Source organism: Moschus berezovskii, chromosome X (assembly GCF_049115385.1).
Source record: "Moschus berezovskii isolate FMDL1 chromosome X, NW_MosBer_1.0, whole genome shotgun sequence".
Taxonomy (NCBI): domain Eukaryota; kingdom Metazoa; phylum Chordata; class Mammalia; order Artiodactyla; family Moschidae; genus Moschus; species Moschus berezovskii.
In genome coordinates, this window is record NC_142488.1 from 126991362 (window position 1) to 127000338 (window position 8977).

Here is an 8977-nt window from a genome sequence, read left to right on the forward strand (position 1 = left end):
CAACAACAATCAAAAATTATTAATGAAGGTGGTCCCACTTGTACTCTGCCAATAATTGGACTGTTAGATTTTAAATCGAGATCAAGTCCAAACTGAGAGCACAAGTTAGAGTTGATTGGAAATATGTGGTTTCGGGAACCATTATGAGTGCAGAAAGAAAAAGTTATGTGACTTTCAATTGTGTTCGCAGCCGCTGCTGCGCCGCCGTCGCTCTCCAATGCCAGCGCCACCTCTAGCTCGCCGAGCTCCAGCCGAAGGAGAAGTGGAGTAAGTAAGGAGGTCTCTATACCATGGCTCGTGCAAAGCAGACTGCCCGCAAATCGACCGGTGGTAAAGCACCGAGGAAGCAACTCGCTACAAAAGCCGCTCGCAAGAGTGCGCCCTCTACTGGAGGGTGAAGAAACCTCATCGTTACAGGCCTGGTACTGTGGCACTCCGTGAAATTAGACGTTATCAGAAGTCCACTGAACTTCTGATTCGCAAACTTCCCTTCCAGCGTCTGGTGCGGGAAATTGCTCAGGACTTCAAAACAGATCTGCGCTTCCAGAGTGCAGCTGTTGGTGCTTTGCAGGAGGCCAGTGAGGCCTATCTGGTTGGCCTTTTTGAAGACACCAACCTGTGTGCTATCCATGCCAAACGTGTAACAATTATGCCAAAAGACATCCAGCTAGCACGCCGCATACGTGGAGAACATGCTTAAGAATCCACTATGATGGGAAACATTTCATTCTTTAAAAAAAAAATTCTCTTCTTCCTGTTATTGATAGTTCTGAATGTTAGATATTTTTTTCCCATGGGGTCAAAAGGTACCTAAGTATATGATTGCAAGTGGAAAAATAGGGAACAGAAATCAGGTATTGGCAGTTTTTCCATTTTCATTTGTGTGTGAATTTTTAATATAAATGCGGGGACATAAAGCATTAATGAAAGTCAAAATGTTTCAGTGAACAAGTTTCAGCAGTTCAATTTTATAACAATTATTAATAAACCTGTTAAATTTTTCTGGACAATGCCAACATTTGGATTTTTTTTAAAACAAGTAAATTTCTTATTGACTGCAACTAAATGGTGTTTGTAGCATTTTTATCATACGGTAGATTCCATCCATTCACTGTACTTTTCTAAGTGAGTTGTCCTACATGCAAGTACATGTTTTTAATGTTGTCTGTCCTCTGTGCTGTTCCTGTAAGTTTGCTATTAAAATACATTAAACTATTAAAAAAAAGAAAAAGTTATGTGACAATGTTTCTTTTCTTAGTAAATTTGATTCTGAAAGTAATTAGAATAAGCACTGCTGTGAGTAGGCCAGCCATATAGCTTATGAGAACAGTAATCAATTTTCTAAAATATCTCTTTTCAATTGAGTTCAGTATCAATATCCATGGCTGTAGAAAAGTCCTTTGTGAAAACCACAGTGCAGTTTTCCTGCAGTGGGAAGCATGAATCCAGCTAAGTTTCTCTTCTACCTTTATAGCCATATGGGTGATCAGCAGCTCTTAAAAGCATTCAACTCAGCCCATCTTTTGACTGGAATACCTTTATACAGATGAAGTTTTCCAGTTGGTAGAGGCGGAAGACTTCCTCCAATGGGTCCTTCAGGTCTTATGACATTAAGTCTCAAGGCTTCCAAGGAAGAGAGAAGCCTTTAAAAAAAAATCTTTTGCCCATGCCACATGGCATGTGGGATCTTAGTTCCCTGACCAAGGATGGATCCTGTGTCCCTTGCATTGGCAGTATGGAGTCCTAATCATTGGATCGCCAGAGCAGCCCCCTGACTTCTATCATTTTATGGTTTACAAGTTACCATATTTCCAGGGATTTGATTATTATCCTATTTTCTGTGGTCTTATATATAAGTTTCTAAGAGTTTCATAAATGTATCCTCCTATAAATATGAAATTTAAAGCTATAATTCCTACTTTATGATTCTTGACCTTTAACATATCTAGTTTTTCTATCAGAAGCACTTAATTTAAAACAAGATTTAAAAGAAAAGTTATATTTCTCTTTTACACAGGCTATGTTTTATTAAAAATAATTTTTTAAAAATCTACACTGCCAAAACTGGAAGTGAACCCAGGTTTACTAATTCAAACCTAAAGATCCTGATCAAGATGACCTTCTCTTTCTCAGGCCAAAGGAAGAGAAATTTTATTTATTTCTGTATGTGTTTACTTACTTTTGGATGCGCCTCACAGCATGTGGAACCTTAGTTCCCCGACCAGGGATGGAACCCGCCCTCCCTGCAGTGGGAGTGTGGAGTCTTAACCCCTGGACCTTCAAGGAAGTCTCAAGAGAAAGCTTTCCAAGTATTGCACATGATTATGAGAAGATTCAGTTAAATCAGACAAAGGACCTGGTGATCTCAGACCCAAATTCATAGAGCTGCCAGACTTTCAAAGGGAGAAATTCCATGCTTGCTTGCAGGCATCACTCAAATTTTAAATAAGGTTCTAGGCCATGTTAACATGGTAAATTGCTGAGTCTTAGCCAAGGAGTTTGATTCTTTGCTCTACACATCCAGAGGACTGAGGCTTACAGGAATCTTCAAAAATTTGCATACTTCTTGAACAACAGTAGAAATAAGATGACTTCCTCTGTCCTAGCCAATATGCTCTAGTATCTCAAAAGGGGGAAATATATACATTAAGAGAGGTTTACTACCGCCCGAATATCGACTTTTGAAGTAGGCAACATTTCAGGCCATCCAAACATCATACATACCATAACCAGACACAATCTCTTACTTTTCACAACCATTAGTTCTATGAAATCCAATCATCACCAGATGCCTGGTAAAGTTGGTTAGGGAGATTCTCCTGTGTTACCTTGGGAGAGGCATGTTAAGAATGCTGCTGACAAATAGCACATCTCTTTAATATGTTTTTGCCTTTAAAATACGTTTTTTATTCAGATTGATTTGTTGAGGACACAACACTAACCAGGACACAAGGATTATTATTAGTGGCTTCCCAGGTGACTCAGTGGTTAGGAACTTGCCTGCCAACGCAGGAGACATGGATTCCATCCTTGGTTAGGAAAGATCCTGTGGGGAAGGGAATGGCAACCCACTCCAGTATCCTTGCCTGGAAAATCCCATGGACAGAGGAGCCTGGCAGGCTACAGTCCAAGGGGTTGCAAACAGTCAGACACAACTGAGCATGAACTCAAGGATTATTGTTAGGTAATTCCAACAGCCCAAACTTACTGCTACACTCAGTGCCCCAAACTGTAGTAAATTTGGGCTGTGGGAATTACCTAACAATAATCCTGAGTGCATGCTCAGTTGTGTTTGACTCTTTGCGACCCCTTGGACTGTAGCCAATGTTCCAGATGTTCAAGCTGGTTTTAGAAAAGGCAGAGGAACCACAGATCAAATTGCCAACATCTGCTGGATCATCAAAAAAGCAAGGCAGTTCCAGAAAAACATCTATTTCTGCTTTATTGACTATGCCAAAGTCTTTGACTGTGGATCACCACAAACTGTGGAAAATTCTGAAAGAGATGGGAATACCAGACCACCTGACCTGCCTCTTGAGAAATCTGTATGCAAGTCAGGAAGCAACAGTTAGAACTGGACATGGAACAACAGACTGGTTCCAAACAGGAAAAAGTGTACGTCAAGGCTGTATATTATCATCCTCCTTATTTAACTTCTATGCAGAGTACATCATGAGAAACGCTGGGTGGATGAAGCACAAGCTGGAATCAAGATTGCTGGGAGAAATATCAATAACCTCACATATACTGATGACCCCACCCTTATGGCAGAAAGTGAAGAAGAACTAAAGAGTTTCTTGCTGAAAGTGAAAGAGGAGAGTGAAAAAGTTGGCTCAACATTCAGAAAACTAAGATCATGGCATCCAGTCCCATCACTTCATGGGAAATAGATGGGGAAACAGTGGAAACAGTGACAGATTTTATTTTCTTGGGCTCCAAAATCACTGCAGATGGTGACTGCAGCCATGAAATTAAAAGATGCTTACTCCTTGGAAGAAAATTATGACCAGTCTAGACAACATATTAAAAAGCAGAGACATTACTTTGCCAACAAAGTCCGTCTTGTCAAGGTTATGGTTTTCCCAGTAGTCATGTATGGATGTGAGAGTTGGACCATAAAGAAAGCTGAGCACCAAAGAATTGATGCTTTTGAACTGTGGTGTTGGAGAAGACTCTTGAGAGTCCCTTGGACTGCAAGGAGATCCAACCAGTCCATCCTAAAGGAGATCAGTCCTGAATATTCATTGGAAGGACTGATGCTGAAGCTGGAACTCCAATACTTTGGCCACCTTATGCGAAGAACTGACTCATTTGAAAAGACCCTGATGCTGGGAAAGATTGAAGGTGGGAGGAGAAGAGGACAACAGAGGATGAGATGGTGGTTGGATGGCATCACCGACTCAATGGACATGAGTTTGAGTAAACTCCTTGAGTTGGTGATGGAGAGGGAGGCCTGGTGTGCTACAGTCCATGGGGTCACAGAGTCGGACACAACTGAGCAACTGAACTGAACTGACAACTAAACAGCCCAAATTTATTTATTTATTTTTAATTAATTTATTTTAATTGGAGGCTAATTACTTTACAATATTGTGGTGGTTTTTGCCATACACTGACATGAATCAGCCATGGGTGTACATGTGTTCTCCATCCTGAAACCCCGTCCCATCTCCCTCCCCATCCCATCCCTCAGGGTCATCCCAGTGCACCAGCCCTGAGCACCCTGTCTCATGTATCGAACCTGGACTGGCGATCTGTTTCACGTATGATAATATACATGTTTCAATGCTATTCTCTCAGGTCATCCCACCCTCGCCTTATCCCACACAGTCCAAAAGACTGTTCTATACACCTGTGTCTCTTTTGCTGTCTCGCATATATGGTCGTTGTTCCCATCTTTCTAAATTCCATATATATGTGTTAGTATACTGTATTGGTGTTTTTCTTTGTGACTTACTTCACTTTGTGTAATAGGCTCCAGTTTCATCCACCTCATTGGAACTGATTCAAATGCATTATTTTTAATGGCTGAGTAATATTCCATTGTGTATATGTACCACAGCTTTCTTATCCGTTTGTCTGCCTATGGACATCTAGGTTGCTTCCATGTCCTGGTTATTGTAAACAGTGCTGTGATGAACATTGGGTTACACGTGTCTCTTTCAGTTCTGCTTTCCTCAGTGTGTATGCCTAGCACTGGGATTGCTGGGTCATATGGCAGTTCTATCTCCAGTTTTTTGTTAGTTTTATTTTTGGCCCTGATTCATAATTTAATGGGTATGCAGGTCCAGGTCCCTTATTTCTGCTGCTCATGGACCCACTATGCTGGGGTCAGTGTTTTCTGCTCAAAAGCATGAATGTGTAGGAGCTCTTCTGCTTCGCAAGTGTTCACAAGCCTGGGAGAGAGATGGGGTTAGAAATGGGCAGGCTGGGACCTGGGTTGCAGTCCCCGAAGCTAGGGTCTGCCAGGAGACTGGAGGGGCCCCCCAAGTTGTAGTCCCTGGGACATGGGAACAAGAGAGGTAGAGGGTTTAAATCTCAATATTTGATGCTGGGGACACGAAGGTAGGATCCCTAGGGTGGTGGTCTGTGGTGGGGCTGCATGGATAGGAGTGAGAGTTAAGATTTCAGGAAGTGGCCCAGGATGTGGTCCCAGAGCTGGGGCCGCGCTGAAGAAGATGTTCCTGGAATCTCACCGGTGTCTCTGAAGCAGCGGTTTACCCTCAAACTTGGCCGACACCACGAGGACTCGGAAGCTGGACGCTCAACGGCTGGGAGTCATGTCCTCCACTTCCACCTGCTCCGCTTCCAGGTCCCACTGCAGCTTCTCCCGGAGGTACTCGGCACTGAGTTCCGTTGTGGCAGCCCAGAGAGGATAGCAGCCCACCGAGGATGGAATCCTAGCTCCTATCTCCAGTTTTTTAAGGAATCTCCACACTGTTCTCCATAGTGGCTGTACTGGTTTGCATTCCCACCAACAATGTAAGAGGGTTCCCTTTTCTCCACACCCTCCCCAGCATTGTTTGTAGACTTTTTGATAGCAGCCATTCTGACCAGCTGAGACAGTACCTCATTGTGGTTTTGATTTGCATTTCTCTGATAATGAGTGATGTTCAGCATCTTTTCATGTGTTTGTTAGCCATCCATATGTCTTAGGTCCCATTCGGAGAAGGCAATGGCAAGCCACTCCAGTACTATTGCCTAGAAAATCCCATGGATGGAAGAGCCTGGTAGGCTGTAGTCCATGGGGTCGCTAAGGGTCGGACACGACTGAGCGACTTCACTTTCACTTTTCACTTTCACACATTGGAGAAGGAAATGGGAACCCACTCCAGTGTTCTTGCCTGGAGAATCCCAGGGACGGGGGAGGCTGGTGGGCTTCCGTCTATGGGGTTGCACAGAGTCAGACACGACTGAAGTGACTTAGCAGCTTAGCAGCAGCTTTTATTTCCATTACTCTGGGAGGTGGGTCATAGAGGATCCTGCTGTGATTTATGTCAGAGAGTGTTTTGCCTATGTTCTCCTCTAGGAGTTTTATAGTTTCTGATCTTACGTTTAGATCTTTAATCCATTTTGAGTTTATTTTTGTGTATGGTGTTAGAAAGTGTTCTAGATTCATTCTTTTACAAGTGGTTGACCAGTTTTCCAAGCATCACTTGTTAAAGAACTTGTCTTTTCTCCATTGAATATTCTTGCCTCCTTTGTCAAAGATAAAGTGTCCATAGGCATGTGGATTTATCTCTGGGCTTTCTATTTTGTTCCATTGATCTATATTTCTGTTTTTGTGCCAGTACCATACTGTCTTGATGACTGTGGCTTTGTAGTAGAGCCTGAAGTCAGGCAGGTTGATTCCTCCAGTTCCATTCTTCTTTCTCAAGATTGCTTTTTCTCTTTGAGGTTTTTTGTATTTCCATAGAAATTGTGAAATTATTTGTTCTAGTTCTCTGAAAAATACTGTTGGTAGTTTGATAGTGATTGCACTGAATCTATAGATTACTTTGGGTAGTATACTCATTTTCACTATATTGATTCTTCCAATCCATGAACATGGTATGTTTCTCCATGTATTTGTCATCTTTGATTTCTTTCACCAGTGTTTTATAGATTTCTATATATAGGTCTTTTGTTTCTTTAGGTAGATTTATTCCTAAGTATTTTATTCTTTTCATTGCAATGGTGAATGGAATTGTTTCCTTAATTTCTCTTTCTCTTAATTTCTGTTTTCTCATTGTTAGTGCATAGGAATGCAAAGGATTTCTGTGTGTTAATTTTATATCCTGCAACTTTGCTATATTCATTGATTAGCTCTAGTAATTTTCTGGTGGAGTCTTTAGGGTTTTCTGTGTAGAGGATCATGTCATCTGCAAACAGTGAGAGTTTTACTTCTTCTTTTCCAATCTGGATTCCTTTTATTTCTTTTTCTGCTCTGATTGCTATGGCTAAAACTTCCAAAACTATGTTGAATAGTAGTAGTGAGAGTGGAACAGCCCAAATTTAATCCCCTTTTCAATCCATTTTCCCATTTCCTTTTTTGAAATACATTTTTAAAAATAAACAGAAATTTCTTATCATATTAAGAATAGGGCTTCTGAGAGTTCCCTGGTGGTCCAGTGGGCAAGGGTTCAATCCCTAGTCAAGAAACTAAGATCGTACAAGCTGTGCAGCAAAACCAAATCAACCACTACAAAACAAATAAGGCTTCTACAACCTAACTGTCTATCAACAGATGAATGGATAAAGAAAATGGGGCATAGTTTCCAGTGGACATTCATGACTGGCATGCTGTCCCCAATCTAGGCCACAGACGGTGCCTTTGGAAAGCCCAGGGCACAATAGCCAGGGTCCACATTAGCCAAGTCATAATGTCCATTCACACTATGTTGCAGAACAAGGAGACAGGACTGAGACCCTCCTCAGGGCCATGCTCGAGTCCCCTGGCCACCAGAAGATTCACATCTCCAGTAAGTGGGGATTTACTAAGTTTAATGCAGATGAATTTGAAAAGATGGTGGCAGAAAAGCAGCTCATCCCCGATGGCTGTGGGGTCAAATACCTCCCTAAAATTTGGCTCTCTGGACAAGTGGTGGGCCCTGTGCTCATGAGAGCCTTGGCACTGGCCCCTCCTTACTCATGCCCACCAATAAATCCTACTTTCTTTGAAAATAAATGTGGCATATATTACAGTGGAATACTATTTGGCCATAGAAAAGAAAATGCTGTCATTTGCAGCAACATGGAGGAACTTGGAGGCTATTATGTTAAGTGAAATAAGTCAGACAGAGAAAGGCAAATACTGTATGATATCACTTATATGTGCAAACTAAAAACTATAATAAAAAGAAAAAGAGGCAGACTCACAGATAAAGAGAACAAACTAGCGATTGGAATTCCCTGGCTGTCTAGTGGTTAGGACTCAATGCTTCCACTGCTAGGGCCCTGGGTTTCATCACTGGTTGGGCAACTAAGACACTGTAAGATGCAAGGGGTGGTAAACAAAAAAAGAGAGAGAGAGGAAAAAAAAAACAACAAGGGCTTCCCTTATGGCTCAGTGGTAAATAATCCACCTACCAGTGCAGGAGACATGGGTTCAATCCCTGATCTGGGAAGATCCCACATGTGGCGGAGCAATTAAGCCAGAGCATCACAACTATTAAGCCTGTGTCCTAGAGCCCGGGAGCCACAACTACTGAGCCCACACACCTTAGAGCCCATGCTCCACAAGTGTAGCCATCACAATAAGAAACCAGAACACTGCAACTAGAGAGTAGCCCCCACTTCCCACAACTAGTAAAAGACTGCTTGCAGCAGCAAAGACCCAGCACAGCCATAAATAAATAAATAAGAACAAACTAGTGGGACAGGGGCAATATATGAGTGGGAAAGTGGGAGGTGTAAACTACTGGGTGTAAGATAGGCTCACACAGAGGGAATACAGCCAATATTTTGGAATAACTGCAAATGGAAAGTGACCTCTTAA

At 42.1% G+C, this 8977-nt stretch overlaps 2 pseudogenes; one reads left to right on the forward strand and one right to left on the reverse strand.

The window, feature by feature from the left end:
* The first annotated feature begins 205 nt into the window (after nucleotides 1-205).
* LOC129535067 (histone H3.3A-like) lies at nucleotides 206-1180 on the forward strand (annotated as a pseudogene).
* Nucleotides 1181-5296: 4116 nt separating this feature from the next.
* LOC129564039 (bolA-like protein 2) lies at nucleotides 5297-8712 on the reverse strand (annotated as a pseudogene).
* Nucleotides 8713-8977: the final 265 nt, after the last annotated feature.